This window comes from Orbicella faveolata, unplaced genomic scaffold (genome assembly GCF_042242905.1).
Source record: "Orbicella faveolata isolate gen_17 unplaced genomic scaffold, um_ofav_v1 contig_46, whole genome shotgun sequence".
NCBI classification, from domain to species: Eukaryota; Metazoa; Cnidaria; class Anthozoa; order Scleractinia; family Merulinidae; genus Orbicella; species Orbicella faveolata.
The window spans coordinates 23,412,501-23,435,000 of NW_028301576.1; the positions used below are offsets into that span (position 1 = coordinate 23,412,501).

General features: G+C 39.4%; 1 protein-coding gene and 1 long non-coding RNA gene across 14 annotated transcripts in view; both read left to right on the top strand.

Annotated features, from left to right (window-relative positions):
• The window catches only part of LOC149098977 (uncharacterized), a 14,724-nt gene extending 4,609 nt beyond the window's left edge, over positions 1-10,115 (top strand). Inside the window, exon 2 of the long non-coding RNA XR_016203684.1 lies at positions 9,913-10,115. This is a non-coding gene — a long non-coding RNA (uncharacterized LOC149098977). The remainder of the gene's footprint in view (positions 1-9,912) is intronic.
• A 9,376-nt stretch (positions 10,116-19,491) lies between these two features.
• Positions 19,492-22,500, top strand: part of LOC149098978 (uncharacterized) — a 13,530-nt gene continuing 10,521 nt past the window's right edge. For 4 of the 13 annotated variants that reach the window (XM_089277665.1, XM_089277670.1, XM_089277667.1 and 1 more), the window contains exon 1: positions 19,502-20,806. The gene's annotated coding sequence lies outside the window, so the exon portion shown is untranslated. Of the gene's footprint in view, positions 20,807-22,500 lie in introns of all 13 variants that reach the window. The other 9 variants (XM_089277666.1, XM_089277668.1, XM_089277669.1 and 6 more) reach the window with 5 other exon arrangements.

Here is a 22,500-nt window from a genome sequence, read left to right on the forward strand (position 1 = left end):
ATGCTATATAAAATAAACGGTGCTAAAAAAGAAACAAACAAACAAACAAAACCAAACTATTGGCTTTTCCGCAAAATATAGCACCCCTCAAAGTTCCATTTTCGCGGGCTTCCTCAAAAGGCGTGTGGCATGCCATTGCGTGACGTACAAACAATACATGTATTGAACATGTTAGCACGGGATTCGGTAATTTTGCTCGTTTCGAGCACTAACATGGTTAGAATTTACTTGTTTCAAGCTCCCTTGAACGTTATAGAAGGATAGAAGTTAAGAAATGCTTGATACTGCCAAGAATTGCGATGTTTCTACAAGAGCCATCCAGGTACTGTTCACATCGGTTACTCCTGCGGTAAATACTGTTGAACGGAAAATTTATAAGACGATTATTATGAACAGAAAATGGGGATAAACCCCATCTAAAGCCACTGGATTCACAAGCTGAGCTTATCAGTATTGATTTTTATTTAATAGGATGTTAAGAACTAAGATTTGCTTTTAATTTGAGGTTCGGCAACAGAAACTCTAATTCGATTATTTGTAGTTGTTGACACCTCGAGGTAGAGATTCTTCCGAAATATAGGGTGTATTTTCCGTGCGGTAATTAAAAGCCCCAAACTAATATTTATATCCTTGATAAGAAGAACATCTCCACTAATCACGACTTTAATCACAAGTGATTCGGAGCTATACCGCATAGGAAAAACGTGCCTTGAAAAAATGCTCCAAAATTAGAAATTAAAACCATTAATTGGTGATTTTTAAACACGAGCCGTGAATTCAAAATTAGACGGGAAATTCTTGTTTTTGGCTTAAATAATTTGCCAATACCTCCCACACATATATATACAAATAGAAGAAAAGTGAACTTGCTTTTGCACTTTTCAGGAGCGAAGTTCTTGGCCTGATACTCGGCGCGCTAATGTCCACCATTTTTGAAGTGCATGGTCGGCATCTTGTACAATTTTTTCCGAATTTTCGGGAAAACTAAAGTAGATCTAAGCAAAAAAATTATACCACGTTTATTAATTCATCATGGGGTATCTTTGAGCGAAATATCAGGGTAGTCGTTTTTTGGACCATGTGCCACCTCTCACTGGGTCACGATAAAAAGGTGCTCTAAAACGGTAAAATAAACAAAGAATAAAAGCGTAATAATTTCTGCCCGTAAAAGAAAGCGCGCATGCAATAATCGCCGTACTTCTATTATATTCAATAAACTCAGGCCGTTTTTTACCATTCTGTTTTCGATTTGATGATCTACTGCACCCAGAATAGCCATCTGCTAATCAGAAGCCGTACCTGATGTCCTGACACCGTGCGATATGAAGCCACTGACAAGATATGGCCACGTTTTTATGGCAACTCGGCCGAATTTTCAGTACGGTAAATTCATAATCCCACCTTTTTGTATGCTTCGACAACACATCAGGCTTGTTTGGCCTCGGTCACCACGGGTATTTTGGAGACACTTCGAAACATGGGTCGACGAAACTCGCCTGATATGCATGCCACCAAAGCGTAAAAATGGTGACCAAAACTGGTTAACAGATGGCGGCCTTAGACAGCTCAGAAGAAATCTGATTATCAATCACTTTACCACACAGCACACCGGCACATGCCAACAACTTTTGCTAATTCAACCCCCTTTTGCTTTCTCAGAGCGATTACTAGAAAACTCATTTGATAGTAACCGCATACAATATATATATTTTTTGTTTATGACAAATAATCTTGATGTGTCCTCGTAGAGGAAACAACAAACGATGATTTTATCAACCATCCGAGTCCAATCATCATCCTCTTGACCGGTTATGGGATTAGAAGGGGGGGTGGGTAGGGTGGGAGAGCTTCCTTGTTTGTCCTGGTTTTAGTTCATTTTGTTCAGATCAGAGTAACAATGGGAAAAATAACATTGATATGCCTTTTAGCCTGCAGCCAATTTACAATTAATTTGTCTGTCCAGAGACGTTTATTTTTTGGTTATTTTTCTTACAGCGCGCAATACCGGTTGCGAAGCGGGCGCAAAGCGATTTCTTTTTTTCTCAGGGCAGAGCTTTTTCAAATCCCCAGTGGTTAATAATACTTTTGCTTGGGATCTAGATAAACTTAAGGCAAAATAGAGACTACGAACCATGGTTCGACCAAACTCTCCTGATATGCTAACAAAAGCGTATCAGAAAGTACGATTAGTATTTACGAATAATAGTGACTAAAACTGGCAGACGGTTGGCGGCCTTAGACAGCCTAAAACAAACCAGGAACCAGTCACTTAACTAACAGCACATTCCGACAGTTTTTGCGAATTCAACCTTCTTCTGCTGCATCAAAGCGAGGTTTTCTTTTTTTATTCACTGCCTGGTCGCATTTTGAACCGCTTACATGATGCAAGTGTAACAATTTCTCGTTCTCCCACAGTTCCACTTTTGTGTCTACAACACGATAGGAAATAGGAACTGTTTCCTATTTCATAAACGAATAAAATAATAAACTGACTAAAAGAGTAATGTTCTACCTTGTTTTGACCTCATTTTAATGTCCATATCCAGTAAAACGTGCCGGAGGCATTGACTACGGCCACAGGCCGAAGGTTGAGGGCACTCTTTTTTTTTTTTTTTTTTTGTGCTTTTTTTTTTTTGGAATTTAGTGATCAAAATCGGTGAAGAACATTTTCATTTTTTCATTTTCGAAAAACTGGCAAAGATAATATCCAAAAAATATTAAAATTCCGGAAATACGCAAAGAAAAGAAAAAGCCATTCAATTGCCCCTGTATACTCAAGAAGGCATTTGAAAGTGAATAAAACATTTTTCTTTTAAGTTTCCATTTCATAGAACTCCCGAGGATAACAGCCAAGGACTTTAAAATCGCAAAAAATGCATGTAGGGTAAATATTTCCTCTTTAAGTTTCCATTTAATAGAACTTGCCAAACTAACAGCATAGGATTTTGAAATCGCAAGAAATTCTAGCAAGAAATCCTTGTTGTTTTCATGTAAAATAATTGTTTCTGGATAACAACATTTGCTTGCGCTTTCGAATCTTTTATTATCCGAATCAATGCTTTTGTTTAATTCTGCGTTCTTTTTGTTTAAGTTTTTGTTTTGTTTTCTTTTTTCTTTAACGATGAGATGCTTAAGAAAACAGATGAACCAGTATATTTGATATATATGCCTCAACCCACATTACACTCGCGTAAGCTAGAGCGAGGAAAACACGAGTGCATTATCTTTGTCGCAACTCGCTTTAAGTACGACGAAATATGTTTACTTCGAATAACATTCTAAAGCAGATCGAACCTTGGTTTGACAGAACCACATCCTCAAAATGATAATAAAAAACCGATGCGTGTCGTTTAGGGGTTACTGCAAAAAGGACCAACCGCGCCCGCCTTTTTCACATGCTACTCAGCCCCCACCTCCGACTCCCTGGGGGGATCGTTGCTATATATATATTCCATGCTAAAGATCATTTCTAGAAGAAGCCATACACAAGCATACGCGTCGAGTTTTCTTGTCTTCTGCTACAAATAGCTAGCATAATGCATTTCCCTAAAAAACGTATATATCTCTTTAAATTTCTGCACACGCTGGTAGAAGGAGCTGTATATAGCATGGCTTTCGTTTGTACGCGCCAGCACAGGCGACCGAGACGTTGAATACGATTAATACGTGACATTATGCTGTTGGCGGTTGCGTTACAATTTTAGCCGTTTATAAGACAATGTATGAGCATGCTTCGAAAATTACTCTAAATGCTACATTGTTTGATCATGCAAATTGCACCGTGCCGCGATGTTAACTGAAATTAGTATCACCCAACTAGTGGACTAATGGAAATCCCGCATTTTGATTGGCTACGCTACTAGGGGACTATTAGTAATAGTCATCGAGTAGCGAAATTGGCGCCATCGAGCGTGACGCTTTCTTTCGTTTTATTCCCAAATAAATATTTCTTCAACTTGTATTTGCTGACTTTATTATTACCTTTTCTGTCCCAACTAAAACAATTAGACCTTTCGCCCTCAAGGGCCACGGGTCAATAGCCCATGAGGCGAAGCCGAATGGGCTATTGACCCGTAGCCCTTGCGGGCTACCGGTCTAATTGTTAATTAGCGCCTAAAAGCACTGTTAACTGCAAATATACAAGGAGCAAACAATGTTCAGCTGAATTTAGCGCCTAAAAGCACTGTTAACTGCAGCGAGAGATGGCAACGAGTAACTGACCAATGCCCCGTGCCTCTCGACGGTTGGAGGCGACTTTGTCACGATGGCGAGGTCGTTAAGCTAGAAATTCAAATTCTGTGCCCAAGATAAATAAAGTTAAAAATAATCGGTTACGGATCGAGACGGAGCAGAAATGGAAAGCAAGAGCTTGAAAACCAGCGATTCTCGGGCGGTTAAGATACACTTTGGAACCTTTGGAGAAAGCGAATGGGAAGAAGAGTTATCGATGGTGCCACGAGGCAATTTTGACGAGATTAGACCATTTTTGTGGAATTAACGGAGCTTTGAGTGCGGGCCGTCGGGCCAGTGGGTCGCCCGCCTTTCGTTTCTCTTCAGGGGAAGCAAACCGCCAGAAAGTAAAACCCGAATAAATGGCTCTAAACCACCTCCAGGAACCCAGAGACATCAAAATAACGCAATGCAAACACAAGGTAAGCCATTTTATTCAAATTGTTCTCTACACGTAGCATTTAGAGTAATTTTCGAAGCGTTCTCATACATTGTCTTATAAACGGCTAAAATTGTAACGCAATCGCCAATAGCATAATGTCACGTATTAATCGTATTCAACGTCTGGGCCGCCTGTGGCGCCAGCTAAACATTCATGTAGCACGGGTTCTCTCCCGGCTTGGCTTACACTTCACAGGTTTACTCGCATGTTTGTGTTTGGCGTGCGTGTGTAGTTTTATTGATGTAACAATGTTGTTTTCAGGGCGAGGCTGAATATTTTTATTTTTTCTGCCGATTTTCTGCTGAAATTATTATCTTGAATATTCTTAGAAAGAAAAAGGTCCTCATCGGCTATTACAGTGCTTAGTAGTTAGACTAAAGCAATGTATAACAGTAGAAGTAAAGAGCTGGATTAGTTGGTCCAAGACATTTACTTGCTACACAGAGTTGCCTGATGATTGCTTCGGAAAAAGCATGAAAGTCTGAGTAGTAAGTAAATGTCTTCAATCAACTAATCTAGCTCTTCTATTGTTTTATATATGTTCTGAGATATAAAATGGAATATGGTGAAACAACGTCAGATTATCTGTCCTATCATGACTTTCATATCGTTGAGTAGTTTTGGAGCAAAACTGCAGGTAATAGAGACTGATATGACACACATAAAAGTGCAGAAATGTTATTAGCCACGAACATGCGGCTAGTGCTGTTTTGGTGGTGTTTTTGGCTAGTTTTGACGTTTAGCGGAAGGCTCTTTATTCGGTTTGATTGAAACATAATTTTGTATTTTATTACACGACTAAAGTAGTTCAAAGATTAAATAACAAAAATCAACCAATCAGATATTGCTCTACTGCCGGTCCAACATCCTCCCAATACTGGACCGGGAACTGTCCCGAATGATCCCGCACGACTGACATTTTCTGGTAGTTTTATGGCTTACGTTTCAGAAAGAACTTGCTTTCACATAGCAGATTCCTTATCTTTTTCATTCAACTCTCCAGCTTTCCCTTTTGCTTTGTTTAGCATAACACATAAGTTTTCTTCTGCTCAGCTCCCAATCACAATTGCGCCCTTGATCGGTTCGTGTTCGTAACAGTTTTTTTTTTTTTTCACTCGTGTAATAAATATCGTATTAACCATACTTGATCAGACCGTACTTAGACGATATTGGCCCTCTGCTTGACCTTGCTACGCTCGGTCTGTATCTTCAAGACCTCGGGCCGATATTCTCCCAGTGCAGAACTCGCCCTTGGTTAATAAGACATGCACGTTACAAATTTTCAACACAAAATTATATTTTCAATATCTTAACCTCGGGTTTATTCTCATGACATTCCTAAAATTTCGTAAATTTCAGCTGCGATATTCTTGAATCACTGCACTTGTTTCACTTTTCAAAACACTTTCATAGAAGGAGGTATACATTGCATGGGCACCTTATTTGTTTGCATAAGGTATAGTTTTATTTTCTCTGCACATGCATTGAACGTAACATTACTAGACTCGACTTCTGAGTCGACAGGTGTCGAATTGTGAAGGCCCGACGACGACAATTTTACCCTCTCCACCTTACGCCCTCCCCACCCCAATCACATTTCCTTTTCCGTTAATTAGAGAAGTTCATTCACGCTTAAGCGTCAGTCAATTCCAGCAGTGCCCACCTCCCCCCCGCCCCCCTCCCCGGGCTATTCCCCGGGCATTAGCATTTTTTTTTTTAATACATGGCCAAATTCCCCGCGGTGGGGACACATAAGCTGTCTAAATGCCCCGAGGTGGGGACGAAGAAAGAGGGCAAATGCCCCGCCCCCGGGATCGTTGCCTTCCAACACCTCTGCAGTTTTTCTTATTAATCAGTGAATAAAATGTTCAACTGTTCAGTACTTTAATGCAACGGTAAGACTTCAAGGACAACAGTACGTGTTAGTTGATTCTGATTATATTTATTTCTTTATATTTGTTTTTAACAGTTTACTAGAACATAGCTGGGCTCGCGGCGGACGTGCCTCCAGCCGCGAGCTATGATAGGTGCCTGTTTTCGCAGGCTACTTTTTATGTGAGGAATCAAGACATTTTAAATGATGATGCATTTAATTTTAAGCTCGCAAGATCTTTCTTGAAGATCGCATCATTTGAATTCGCAAACCTTAAGTATTTTAAGTCCACTTTCATGAATTTAAAAAATGCTAGGCTAGTTTTGAATGCGAAATGCAAAATAGTCGTGTTCACGTCAGTGATTGTTTTGTGATAAACAAAATATAGTTCACCTTGTCGCTTATACTTATATGCTTACAAGTAATGGAGAAATATCTAAAATTAAGAAAACACACCTTTAAAACATCTACAAGTTTCCCTAATCCCTGACGGAAAAGTCATTGCTTAACAAACGCCTCGTGTTTCCCGATGAACTCATCCACGGCACTTTCGAAAACACGTTTGTCAAATGCCCGGGGGTCGCCCCGGGGTACGCAAATCATCGCGCAGAATTCTATTGTCTTTCGCGACATATACTTGCAGTGCTCAGTTTTGCAATGCGCGCGGAATAATAATTTCAAATATTAGCTGTCGGAATTCCGACTGCTCTCGTCAATGAATCGGCGGCTGTCAATCAAACGGTCTGATGTGTGAAGTACATCCCAAGGTGTAATAAGCTAACAAAAGCGCTCTAATTTAAAGGCGGCCTGCGCTCTTCACAAAGACTTTTGTCAACAAAGTCGTGTGCAGCGACATTCTCACTTTTTTTGTTAATATGTCACACCCGAAATGGTTTGAGCGCGGGAGCCAAAAGTTCTCCCACAAAAAATTCTTCTTCCAAAGCGTTGCCAAATGGAAAGAACGGTGCGCATAAAACTTTCTTCTACTTTATCGTTGTCCTCTTTTACTCGACCGGTCAAAGCAGTTCACCAGACGTAGTCTTTTACTCGATCGGTTTACGTAGTCTGTCGTTGATCGAGGACTTAAAAGACAACACAGGTCTTTATCTATTCGAAAGGTGAAGAGGAAAATAAATGACATTTCTGTTTGAAATCCAGAGCCGAACAAAAAAGCAAAGGCACGCAGCGCGTCTTACGCCTGAGTGAACATTGTTCTCCACTGCATGTGTGAGATAATTATTCAAAATTGGAACCGTTTTAATTGATCAAAACATTTAAAAGGCTCAGGTTCGAGTATTTAGTTATTAGAATCCTCTTTGGAGTAACATGTCAAAGCGTACGAGACAGCAGCTCGGCTTTTAGGCATCACTATTTGATGACGCTTATGATCGTCGCCTCAGTTATAAGTACCGACCAAAGCAAAAGCCCGTTGTTATGGGTATTTATGAAGTTGAGCGCATAGTCTCTCAACGAAATCAAGGGGGCAAGGCAGAGTATTTTATTCAGTGGAAGACTTATCCTTTAACTGAAAACACCTGGGAGCCGTCCGAACACTTCTTATGTTGATGAAATTACATGTAAAGTGATGTTAAAACGACGTTCCGAACACTCTGAGATCTTTTTTTCAACGAAAATCAAAAATGATCTCTTTGAGACCAGCTGAGGATGAAGTACTCTGCTTCGCTTCCTTTAACTCTTTTATCTCTCTGAGATCATTTTTGCCTGACATGTGCAAGAAAGCGGGGTTAACCGGGGGTTCAATGAGCCCTAAAAAGAGCTCCCGATCAACGCGCTGCATTTCTTGCACAGATGACAAGCTGAAAATTCGTTTATTGCAACTCGCGCAAAGCGTTACTTTAAATACGATGGTTAAGTGATACATTTTATCACCTCTCAATTTCAATGCCTTATAGCGTCGGCGTGTGTCCTATTGTTTGTGGAGGCGGAGCTTGGCATATATTAATATTCTGCCGGGAAATTCAAAAGAGTTTCGCTCTATTGTTCTTCTAGTCTCCGAGGCGAACGAAGGCTGAAAGACCGTTACGAGGGTTCGAAAGTTGGCAGAACGACCACTTCGAAACATTATTTTTCGTTAAAACTTGGCATAAAGCTTCCTTTAACAACATACATTCAAAGCCGTATGATAACCGTTAAGAAGGGCACTTTGAAGGAGTAAAATTCTTCCTCCAAATATTTCCTCATACAATATTTTCCCTCAAATGGACCAAATTCAGGAAAAGAAAACGACTAAATCCACTTTTCGTAAGATTTCAAAAAATGTCTCCTTTATTCCATCAATGTCTCATCTACAAAAGCCCTATGATAACCACTACGAAACACAAGTATGAAGCATGTAAACTCTGAACAAGTATGCTTAGTCGGCCATTTTCTGGTCATTTTCTTTATTGTTTAACCATCGGCAGCCTTTAATAATTAAATTTCGCGCGCACTCTACATTTAAGTCCCGGATATGTCGCGGCATTCTGCGCGATGTGCCCAGCCCCCGGCCGTGATAAAATTGCAAATGCCCCATCCCCGGGACTGACAATGTGAGCAAATGCCCCGCGGTTGCCCGGGGGGGGGGGGGGATGGGCACTGCTGGAATTCACTGATGCATTAGAGTTCTGGTGAGTTTTGTGAAATATCTAAAACGCCCATTATTCCATGGATCACTAATTGAGAGGGTGATAAAGTTTATTGTTCGAGTAATTTGAAACGATATATTGCAAAATTGATCCATACGAAGCTACAGACTGAATGTAGAAATACTGCGAACTAAATAATGCTAACTGGACTACTCATACATCACCAACCAGAAAACTACAAAAAAGGATGGCTTCAACAAGCCAGTCGGTTCTGACATCCGGCACACACAAGTTACCTGACATATTAAGGTCTGAGAAAATATTGTCCGATTATAGCCTATGCTGGCCATAACCAGCTCAGATAAAAATTGCCTAAAAATAAGAGAATTGACAACAGGCGAAAGTTTGACCTGAAAACTGAGAAATAGCCTACAAAACCTGACCGGGACCTTTGTAGGTCGGCTTTACTGACAACTGATAAAAGACGTTGGACATTATGATTCTTCTTAAATCCGTTGTATAAAACTTTTCGGTAGATAAGCTAATTCAAATACATCTACAGCTAAACAAGCAAAAAAGAGAGACGAATTCCTCTAAAAACGTGCAGAGCCGTGGGCTTTCTATAGTTTAGTTTAATTCGTCGGTTTTACTACTTAGACAGATAATACGTCTAAGATTTATAATATAATATGGCCGTTTCATTAGTCGTCTGGGTCAGACACTCATTGTTGAAGGTCCTTTGACTTGGCTCAGCCACAAGTTGCCCCATGATTTCTCAAAAGTTGTCCAAAACAACTCTAAAAGTGGTCATTTTATTTATTAAAGTTGTCCAAATGGTGCCAATGTTTCAAAAAGTTCCAAAAGCGTTGCTTATATGTTTGAAATAACAAGGCAAAAACAAATGCTCTAATTAAATTTCGAGGTGGTTTACAGCACATTAAGGCGCTAAAATGAAGAATGAGGGCTAAAAATGCATGAAAAATAATCCCGCCGGAAACAAACCAAGACCGTCAGCGAACAATTTTGTTGAAGTTTGAGCAAAGGCGAGATAGTGTTTCGAAGTTAAAAACAAAAAACAAAAAACGAATTAAACCGAGCATAGCAGGTCAGTTCACTTAGAAACGACCACAAGGGGATGAATATGGGGGTTGAACGGCTCGATACGACCGCACCAGCTGGAAACCTGACTGGCGACAAAAACAAAGCTGACTTGTATGAACAGAAGTAAAAAGGAAGTTAAAGGGGTATATAGAGACCACCTGACGAGAACGGGGACCACGGGATACGCGATACGACGAGGTTGCCTTTCTGGACAACGACTAACAACGACGCAGGAGAAAGTTCTAAAGTAACCCACGCGACGAAACGAAAACAAGCCAAAAAAGAAAATACACTTCTTTCTTTGGATCGTATTTCGGGCGCAAATAGCCCAGAAAAAAGAATTCCGCATCGAATATACTTTTGTACACTAAACGGTCTCATTCCCTAGCGTGCCATATTTCTTCGGTGTTAATCACTGAGGTAATCACTATCTTACCTTTCGGTATGAATAGTAAAGAGATTCGAATATAGCCATAGTGGCTTTACCTATAGTCTAACTAAATGACAACAACAGACGAATTAAGTCTGTTAGTACCAAGCTTTTCGACCAGGAAAGGTCAACTCAAATACAAGTGAGCACAGGACTTCTGGTGGCTACCGGGATATGATTCATACCAGAAGGTGCCACTCAACCCGATCAAGAACTACTGAAATTCTAATTCCTTAGTGAATCCCGGGAAATATAAAACTAAAATAGGGACTAAAGACGAAAATTAAGCCCACCATGACTACTTATTAATGCACAAAGAGGACCCATTGATCGTTCGACCGTCCTGGTACGTTCCATTTTTCCACGTCACATCTTTAGGTTGCCGCGCGGCTGCTGCAACCCTGCAGTTAAGGCTGCTAAGCCTCTCTCTTTCTTTTTTTTCCGGGCTCCTGGATTGCCGAGAAAGGCAAAAGCTTTGGTAGTGCCCAAACTTGTTGCAAGAAAAGCACCTAACTGAAGATCGGCCGCCACAGACATTATCAGGACAGATTTACCACACAAGCAAACCGCATTAAAAGTATGAGAAGAACGTACCGTGATGCTTAAAAATTCCTCACACTGGCGTGGCTCGATGGCAGTATGTGTCACTACAAAATTTCTTTACGAAGATAAGACTACCAGTCACTATTAGTCCAACATATTTGCCAGGCAGTCAGGCCACGAAGGCATTCTCAGTTGAAAGTAGTACAGCGCCATCAAGCCTGGCAATGCATATGGTAGTATCAGTACTATTCCAGCACACAGGCAAGTCATGATCACGCAGGTATTATTCAAACAAATTTGCCCAAGAAACCCAGAGACTTGATGAGTCAAACTGCTGCCTCTAGATTTCCATGCTAGCTCAGGCTGATCATGAATGCTATGGCCGGATGTCAAAAGTCCTTGAAGTTAAGCCCAAATTGTCTTAGCCGTGCTTAGCGAAAACTCGCTGTTGAAAATCTTACGTTGGAGAGGAGTAATCAAGAAATAACAAATATTTGTAAAAGAATTCGAAAGGCAGTGAATAATTAATATCAATTCAGAAATAGACATGAAATATACTCTTAGACAATTGGCTTGGGATTATAGATGGTCTTGGTTTTGAAAACTATTCTCTTTTTCTCCCGGATCCAGCAAAACTCCTCATCATATTACTAACGATTTACCAATAAATATTCTGAACTTACCGAGTGAAATAATGACACATATCTGAGTAACAACTACTTAACATTGGAGTAAACTTTACTCAACATAAGTCGCACTCAAAATAATGGGTATGTTATACTCTTTATTTTGAGTTGAAAATTGTATTTATATTTTGAGTACGGTTACTCAAAATATTGAGGCAACAGCCTTGAGTTTAGTGAGCCTTGAGTCTTGTCAACTCAGCGCAACAATGCGTTTACCTTTTGTTTTTATTTACTATTAACACTTTTGCTGCACACCACGCGGTTTGTAACAACGATTTGACTTTTCGCTGTCGTCTTGATCAGCTCCCAAATGGGCTGCCAGACTTTCGCAATCCTTAAATCAATTAAATAAACACAGGCCAACGAAGAACAAGACCGTGATAATTCCTTTCAGAAAACGCCCTAGCCTGTAAGAAAGCACGCTAAAAGTCAACATAACTGAGGCTAACTTTGTATGCGTCTGTCCTCGATTTGATGATAAATTGCGTCATAACATTGTCAAAGTAGCTCTGTATAAAGACACGAAAATCCTAGGTAGGAGTGCAAGTGAACCGTTTTTTTTTTTTTTGTTTTTTTTCCAGCAGAGTTTAGTAAAAGAATTATCGAAGCATTTTCTCAGTGTTTCTATCTAGTTTTCGCATAGGTCTACTAACGTCTATCATAAATGCCGTTCTCTAGCTGGTTACGCTAGTCGCTATCTGTTCTGTTGTAGATAGTGAGGATCGCGAGGCTAAAAGTGTGCGTCTGTTAACAAAATGGCAGCCGCTTCTATGCGTACCTACGTGTGTGTAAGGGAATTCAGATTACATTTGGAACAAGTAATATGCTAAAACAATTAGATTATTCTCTCTAGATCTTTATGCGTGATATAATTGACTCAGACTGTGCCCTTAAGCGATAGAAATCTCAAACTCATATTTTAAAATAACTATGAACCGTGTTGTACTCTTTCAAAAGTCTTCTTCCTCATGATAGTCATAGCACACAAACTGGCTTATTTTTCGAAAAAACAAACAAACAAACAAGCAAAACATAACAAAACGAACAAATAAATATATAATAATAATAATAATAATAATAATAATAATAATAATAATAATAATAATAATAATAATAATAATATTAGTAAAAACAAATTTCATTTCCCACCCTCGGTTTGGCCTGTTATGGCAAATGCTTCGTGTTGTTTTTCGAATTAAAAAAAAAAAATCAGGATTTGGTGTTAAAGCGATTTAAGTAGAATTAGGCAATGTTGCAATTTCGAAAGTACGCTGAACAAAACTGTTCTGCATCGATGTCTTACAACTGAAAAAGTGTGAAATTTTTACATTATTAAATTATTACAGTATTAAAATATTAAAATAAAGTTTAACTTGAAATCAAAAAAAAAACTATTTGCGTCACTTTGCTTGTTTTTTTTTTCTTGTAAAACGTTTTGTCCAGTGTACTCTGTATATTAGACATAGACATAGACAGTTTATTTTACTCGGACAACACACTTAGCCATGGTAATGGTGCGTACCATAGACTTGATTAGCACCCGAGTCTACATTACGCCTCAGCTAGTTTATAGGTGCGCCAAGAAAACAAAATAACAAAGTGAAAATGTATGTTCAATTGGTTAAAAAACACAATTGGTTTATAAATATATTAAAATTCAAACTCGGCTTAGGAGAAAAAAATAGAAATCAAGTCGAAGTTGAAGGATGAGTAGACAATTTGTTTTGTTTTATTCCCCCAAACCTAAGAGCTAAGTTAGAATTTTAAGATATCACAATTGGGCTTTTTATATTTTAAACGTTGATCGATTCACTTTACAAGCATAACAGGCTCACTAGGGATTCACTTTTGCGAGTGGAAAATCTGTGAAAAAAAAAGACGCAGGCAAGGGTCTACTGCGCACGATTTTCCTGTCTACTGCGCACTTCACGAGCGCGTGTACATACACAGCATGAAGAGATGTCCTTCAGGTTAGTTTTCCCTTAAACGAGCACGTGAGCTATATTTTTTTATTACCGACGTTTAATTGGTATACAATTTATTCTCTATAACTAAAATGTTAAAAAAAATATGTTCGGAAGGAAGAAAGATATTGCTAAAAGAGTGCACAAAACCGTTACTCTAGGATGCAAATTATTATTATTAAAAACTGCGCTTCTATCGACCGCAAAATGTAACGTGAACCGATGAAATAACACACGTGATTCAGCATAAAAGGGGTAAGATTGGCCCATCATATATCTTTTGAGAGATTAGTGACCTTCTTTATAATTGTATTTTTTGAAAGAGTTCTGGGTAGGGAATATTCAGAGAAAGTTTGAAAGAAAATCGTTTGACAACTTTTATTTCTGAGGAATCATCTTAAAACGGTAAAATAAAGAAAGAGCAAAAGCGTAATAATTTCTGTCCCTGAAAGAAAGTGCACAAATAATCGCCGTACTTTTATTATATTTAATAAAGTCAGGCCGTTTTTTACTCTTCTGTCTTCGATTTGATGATCTACTGCACCCAGAATAGCAATCTGCCAATCAGAAGTCGTATCTAATGTCCTAACCATCCTCCAACCACCATCCTCTTGACCAGTTTTGGGGGAAGGGAGGCTGGGGTGGGGTGGGAGTTTGCTTGTTAATTATATTACGCTGGCCCGATTTTAGTTCATTTTGTTTAGATCAGAGTAACATCGGGAAAAAGAACATTGATATGCAAAGGCTTATAGCCTGCAGCTGATTTATAATTAATTTTTCTGTCAACGGACGTTTATTTTTTGGCTACTAGTTACTTTTCTTACGGCGCGCGATAACGGCCAAGAAGCGGGCGCAAAGCAATTTCGTCATTCTCAGGACCGAGCCTAGTGTTCGAGCCTTTTCAAATCCAGAGCGGTTAATACTTTTGCTTGGGATCTAGACGAACTCAAGACAACATAGAGAGTTTGTGGACAGACTAACAATTAATGGGAGGCCAGACTTTAAAGAAAATTCGCTTTTGCTGAGCTTAAAACCATAAAATAAATAGGCAACAACAAAAAAGAACACAATGGTAATTCCTTTTCAAATATACTCTGTAAGGAAGCGCGCACTAAAAGCTGTACTTATAGTTCTATTCAACAAACTCAGGCCAGAATTTTATGCGTCCTTGCATGATTTTATGACAAATTAGCAGGGCTCAGCCAAGTGGACCTATGAACACCAAAACTATCAAGATGGAAAATGCTAGGAAAAAGTGGAAGAAGGACTGACTTTCCTCTAGTCAAAATGGCGAGTGTTGCCATCATACCCAATGGGTGTCAATTCGTCTAGCCTTGTGGTCAACTCGAGTTATCGGGAGTTATGTCGTGAAGAACAAAACTTAGTGGACTAAGGTTGTAGATGACTCCACAAAGAAGCATAAAAAGAAGTGCGAACTGACGACTTATTGGAGGGTGTTTGTAAATGGTCAGGAAACAGTAGTTATTAGATGAATTAGTTTACTGTCATTGCCCCAGTGCTACTGCTGCCGGTTTTCAACTTGTTTGTTTTTATTTTTGCTCGAACCACTTAGCAGGCAAACGTCCGGTCTGCAGAATATGAAAGGATGTGATGAGATGTCGCGCTGGCTGCATCTTTTTATACGGTGTACTGGGTGTATCTTGACTATGGCAAAGCTTGACTTGTGATAATGTGTCGTAAAACGCTGATGTTCTTGATTCTCGAAAGATAATTGTATAGGTTTCCAGGGTTATCTAGTCGATGACATCAGTGACATCAGTGACATCACTGAGTAATCGATAGGCAATTATAATCGATGGGTAATCAGTTGATTAGTTATCGATTATTGCTTATGGGCAATGAGTAATCGATGAGTAATCGATAGGTCACTAAATTTTCAGTCGTCGATTAGTCATTGATTGCAAATTTTGCAAATCTGTATTTGCTGTTACTGATCTTTATAACGTAGCCTTCGCGAAGCGCGCGTTCTGATTGACTAATACGCTCGATCCATTTGCCCGTGGGTTGCACGCTGACGGCAGTTTGTTTATTTGTACTTTTTCTTAGCAATTTTTTTTTAGTCGATGTTGGTTGACACTGTAAAACATAATTCCTATTTTTTTTCTTGTAAGATATGGAAAATCTAATAATTCTTCCGAAGATGAGCAATATTATTCCTGTGAGCTACCAAATTTCCAGCTAAAGTTTTTTGCCGAGCCTCCACCTAAGGAATTTGCGAAGGCGAGCAGGAGTTGAATCAGCTGGTTGAACAAAGGCATTCGGTACTCGGAGACGGGTCGGGCCGAAAAAACAAAAAAGATTGGGTTTTGAAAACTGGTCTGTAGCAGCCTTTCGAGGTGAGTAATGCATTGCGGAAATTTTAGAGAGAATTTTCTAGCGATTTGACGACAGTAGAGTTTAGCACGAGCTTTCATTGTAAAACTTTTCTAGCATCGAAAGCCATTTAAATGCTTTAACAAATCTCTATTTGTGAAGTCTTATATATGAAATCCTTCTGTTCCGAAAACGTTATAAAGGCAATAGTTTTTCTGAGCTTTAATAAAGGAAGTTTTATCAAATATTGGTAGCCTCTGATGAATTATTTCAGTTCCCGGGTTTTAGGTTAGCTCGAAAACTCGTCGCTTGATCGTGGATTGAACTCTTGAAGAAACAGGCGCTCGAAGGAAAGACTGGATCATGCACAAATATAAGCTTACATTTCTGACATTTTCCTTAAGGTCACAGTCTTCTGTTCATTTACACGGTGGCCCATTAGGGACAACTTTACAAAACAGAAAAAACACAGAATAACAAAAAATATCGCTGCACACTAAATCAAAGATATTACGAATGAAGTCAAACCAGCACTGCCAATGAAAGATGGAATGCACTCCTATAATTAACGCATGCACACCGCCAAAAAATTAAACGCACACTGCAAATAAAAGCAAAACGCACACTACAAAGAAAAGTGGATTGCACACTACATATGAAAGCAAAATGAAACCCCAAATTAAGTAAACAAAAAATCGCACAGCAAAAAAACTGAACGCACACTGCAAATGAAAGCAAAATTATCACTGCAAACAAAAGTTAACTGAACGCCGCAAATGAAAGGGAAATAAACTATGCGCGCGCATTTCAACGAGAAGGCCTGAGACCTACGTAGTAAGCTCTAATTCGCGCGCTTTTTCCTTGAGGTGACAACCAAAATGGCGTCTCATTATGTACGAGACGAAATTCGTGCAGCAGTCCGTGAGGAGGTTTTCCGAATGCTTGGTTCTCCTTCTACATCAGGACCGGGACGCGAGATAAGTGAAGGTGCCAGTCGTGCTACAAGTCCAGTGAACTCGGATTCCCCTGATCACTCGTCGTCGTCAGAAAGTACTCAGTCGTTCGAAGAGTTCTATGGAAAGCATGAAGAGGAACGTCAACATGGTTTTAAACCCCCCAAGAAGAAAATTTAAAAAAAAAAAACAATCCCGCCATTCCATGGGCACTACTTCACAGAAATTGGCAAATGTAGAAATAAAAGTTGGTTTGGCAGCCTAAACAGATGGAGTGATAAAGCTTCGTCGTGGGAAGACTCAGATCATTACAGTAAATTCGCTAACCAGCAAAGAAGAGATCATGCAGAGGGCAGTGGCAAAACATGCCAGCTTTGATCAGACGTTTGACGAGACCGTTGCTTATGCTTTGCTATATCCGGACTTTCGGGAAGTGATTCATGTTCCTGGAACAAATGACAAGTTCTCACTTGCAGCTTACAAGCAAGCAATCGGCAAGGAATTCACGCGATTAACATTTTACGTTATACCTCTTGAAGAGTTTTATACTAACAAGTCAGATAAAAGTGACAGCGAAACTTTCGAAGGTGCTGCCAAAGAATCGCATTTGTGTACATATGGTTTCTCTGGGACATGTCGAAAAGGAAAGGCAACTGAGAGCACAGTTCTGGTTGTCGATGATATAAATGACGACAATGAAATGGATCGGTGCCCTTGGGCTTCCACTGGATCTGCCGCTGAGCCTTTAATCACGGGTCAACAAACTGGTAGGTTTCCCTATTTTTCTCTCGTCTTTGAAGAGTAGTTGAAGAAACTCGGTAACATTTAATCCAAACAAGTCAAGGTGGTAGTCAAAACTCATGTGAAACTTGATATGAAGGTCAAAGGCTGGTACGCAATTGTGCAATAATCACAGTCTTAAGCATAATGTGTGTGACCGGTGTGGGATAAGCACAAGCATAATACATAGAAATTTTGTTCTTTTCTTGTACTTGAGCTTTAATTTCAAATAAGTGATACAGCATGAAACAAAATAAGCACAAGCATATGATCTGTTGTCACCAGATCTCCTCTGATGCCACTGCACTTGTCTTGTTCACTTATGTTTGTTCCACAGGCTTGGACCTTGTTATTATCCACAAGTGTGGACAAGACTTAACGTTTACAAGTTATTGTCACAAAAAAGAGTCACGCAACTGACTGAGGTATCCAATTTCTGCATTTTTCTCATTTAGTGTCTCCAAAGAATGTAGCCTTGATGTGACACAAAATGACAACAAAATGATAATTCTGATTACATTTCATTACAGAAGGAAGTGATGTACAAGTTTTGAAAGAAACTTTTCCAACAAACACAGAAGAAGAAAGCATTCAGGCCCTTGAAAATGCTGGTTCAAGAGATGGAGCTGCTGAGAAACTCCTAGCGACTGAACTGAGCAGTGCCCCATTCCTTAGAAATTTTGGTAAACCCATCAAGCCGAGAAAATTTGGTTATGACGTCACCATACGAGCGAGCGAGCGAGCGAGCGAACGCCGTCCGTAAAGACTGTCGGGGAGGGGGAGAGGAGCCTCGCGGTAACGCAAACTGGGAATCCGAGGAATGCTATCTTTTTTTTGGCGGGATTTTTAAAGAAAAGAAAACTCATTTCTATTTGCCACGTCAACAAATGATAGCGGAGGTTGATCTAACGTTTTTAAGATGGGGTTGCACTGAAACATAAAACAGAAACAGAAAGCAAGAATTCACAGGGAAAGAAGTAGCGAAGAAGATCGTGAAAGAGGCCCTGTTAGGGGTAAATTCCGACAAGCGACATGGCCTTGAAACGGCGACATGAGAGCTATGAATTGGCGACGAACGACAGACTACTCTAGCAAAACAGAGAAAGCGACACCAATGGCAAGATAGACCGACAACGAATTTCGGAACTGAGAATGCAGTGATTGTTTTAAATGTCTGAGTCGAAGTGAAGACGCATTTCCAGAGTTTTAAATGTGTTTTCCTCTCTCACGCGTGATGTCGACGGGTCGTGAAACACAGGCTTTCTTATATATACATGTATGCTAAAACGTCCACGTCGAATAAATCGAGTCCGTCATTGCTGAGTATTTTTTCTGACTCTCAGCTAAGAGAGCAGTGGCCTAAAACGCCTAAAAACACGCTTAAGGAAAAAGGAAAGAGATCTTCGAAAGTCTGCTTCACATTTTTATCAGTGGGTCACCAGTAAAAGAATATGAAGTTGTATTATCAACAAATGGCATTATGGAAGGAAACGAGAGACAGGGGAAAGCTGCCAAGATCTTCTCGTCTTCAGCAGAAAGTAAAGGTTACGCCAAATTCAAAGAAAGATTATAGACAGGAGAGATTATCTGATTGAGGCCGTTGAGATTTTGAGTTAAAGAACGGTTGTTAAACATAAACATGGTAAAAATAGTCATAGGTTCGATTGTACTTTAGGTCCAAATACTGACTGGAAAATGGCTGAAAATAGCAATTCCAAGCGTCTAAATTTCAAAATTTCGCGGGGAAGCATGCCCCCACATCTCCTAGGAGGTTAGCAACTTCAGCGCTCGAAAGCATGCCCAAGCCCTTAGAAAGCATGTCCCCAATATGCCCCCCAGCATGCCCCCAGCCCCTTAGAAAATTTTGAAAAATTGAAGTAGCTAAGAAGTCTTCTCCTTCATTCTGAGTCGAAATGTGATGCTTTAAAAGTAACCTTAAAGTAATCATTAAACCCACTGACCGGAGAAATGCTGGCTCTGCATAAGAATTCCTAGTGCTGAAAAGTGTTCGAAGTAAGTGCAAAGCATACAAGGAGTAAATTATATCCAAAGAGATACTTAATTATATATGTACTGGACTAAAACAGTAAGGAACCTTCAATGCGTGAGAAATAATAGTTTCAGCGTGAGAGCGCAAGATTGAATTCGTTTGTGTGAGCCTCATGCTCAATGCGTGAGACTTGAGAGCACTGTGTCGGTTTCTTTTTGTGATAAACTAAGGTATTACGATGTGTTATACGTGTAGCTTCGTTTTAATTGAACAAGGTCAAATTTCCCGACCCAACTCCTCTGAGACGAAATTCCGACAGGCGACATAGTAATCTTGCGAAATGCCGACATGGCTGGTGGCGAAATTCAGACAGGGGACATAGTAATCTTGCGAAATGCCGACAGGGCCTCGTGAAAAAGAGCAGGTCAGCGCTGGGGAAGGAGGCGAAACAGCACTGAACACTGCTGTGAATTATAGCGAGTCAAGGACTAGAGAAAGGGGATGAAATAATACGGAACAATGCCGTGAAGCAAAGCTAACGAGGACTATAGAAAGAGACGAAATACCCGACTACTACAGAACTGCTCGAGTTAATTCGGGCGTCGCTTCGAGATGCCGTGCAGCCGAGCAAGAAGAGTCACATGATTAAAATCAGGTGACGAACTAGAGAACTCTGTGTTTAGAGTAATTGCAAAACAGAAAACACAGTGGAAAAAAGTGGTAGATTCGTTGATCTATCGAAAAGATTAGATCAGTTCGGTTCAGTCTTCACAACTTGTGCTGCAAGTTCCTGCCTGGAAGATTTACACTGGCCGAAGTGATCGAATTGCCAACTTGAGGTAAGTGACGTTTGTTGTGGCGTTTGCTATGGAAATTATGAAGTTGCCTCGGCGAGGTAAGGTTGTTTTCAATAGGAATCCTTTTTAAAGTCTTCCTTATTTGAAGCCATGTTGTGGGGCGTGAGTGGCTTTGTGGAGGTTGTTGTAAGTTGCATATTGTAAACAAATCAAGTTTTGTCTCGAGTTTCGTTTTCACGTTAAAAAAAAAAAAACTGTATTTGTAAACACTGCCGGGCGAGTTTTGAAGTTTTCTCTGTGTTAGTTGGCACATTACCGCTTCCTAGACTACAAAAATTTCTTAAACCAAGATAGGTCAACAAACCATTTTAAGCCGAAGCGAACAGGATTTGCTAAATTTACTTTTGACGTTCCTATGTGAATATTTACATCTTGTGATTACAAAGTATTTCCTCGTTTTGTTAGTTCAATTTATTCGGTTTGGCAAATGCTGGGGGGAATTTCCAGGTTAATTTGGTTGAAGACTGGTAAAGCTACCGCCGCTAAAATGACTGCAAAGGTAAATTAAGCCGTCGGCAAAAATACACACTGTGATATTCAAATCTATGCTTCAGCGTGAATAATTGTTAAACTCTAACACAGCAAGCTTAAACGAATTTTTTTTCATCCTTTCTTTCATTCGGTCAACCTTCATTGAGAAGGGATTTGCTGTTTGATACTCAGATGTAATGATATGCATATTGTGTTTATAATGTAGATTTCCTCGTTTTATTTTGTTGTTGTCCAGTTAGTTCGGTTTGGTGAAATGCTTGTAGTCGAAATGTCGAGTAGACGATTATGCATGTAAACCCTGTCGGCAAATAAAGCTCTACTTCGATTTTGATTTGCTATTTCATTTTATTAATGCCACTGCTCTTTGTTGGGGGTACATGGACCCTATTTTCCCAATGAAATGTTATTCCCCAGTGTGGTATTTACACTTATGGAAATGTTCCCTAAAAGTGAGATAGTACTAATTAAAAAAAAAAAAAAAAAATGCTTAGAGCTTTACTCGGTAATGAACAGTGAAATGGCATTTACATACTTAGAAAAAAATTTAGGTCGTAGAAGTCCTTGCCCTGACCATTTCTCGGTAATAAAAATAAGTTTTACATATATATATATACATTCAAAATTTAGTTGGTGAGAGTGCATTCCTCGCTCCACTCTCTCTCTCTGCTCTCTTCTTCACACTAATTTTTTGATTGACTAACTTATTAACCAAATGTCACTGACTGTTTTCTTTGTTGTGCTTCACTTTCTTGCTCATCGCAGAAAGTTTCAGTTTCTTCCTGGCTGTCTCCTTTGTCCTGTCCAGTACCAATTCGTTTCGTATAACTTTGTGAATTCTCTATTCTCATAAAATTTTATCTCGTCAGGGTAAAAGAATGCACTCTCAGAGTGTTCAATCATCGTTTTCCGTTGCTACAATTTTCAGGAAAAAAGCAGTGATTTCCTTAATTTCCTTTTGCTTTGTTTTAGGACCTTTTAGCAGGCCGGTAATTGGCCCATGGGCATTAATATATTGGAGAATAATTTTCAAGTAAAGAATTAGATTCATTTTAGTGTTAAGTATTTTTAGATTATTATAAATTGGGCATTTTATTTTTATTTTTGTCACACGTGATGTTTTACAATTTTACCGACATATACATGTACCATGCAAATGGAAATAATGTACTAGACAATCAGAGTGTGCATTACATTGGCTCAAAACGCAAGCCATATATAACAAATGTATGCAAAAGATATT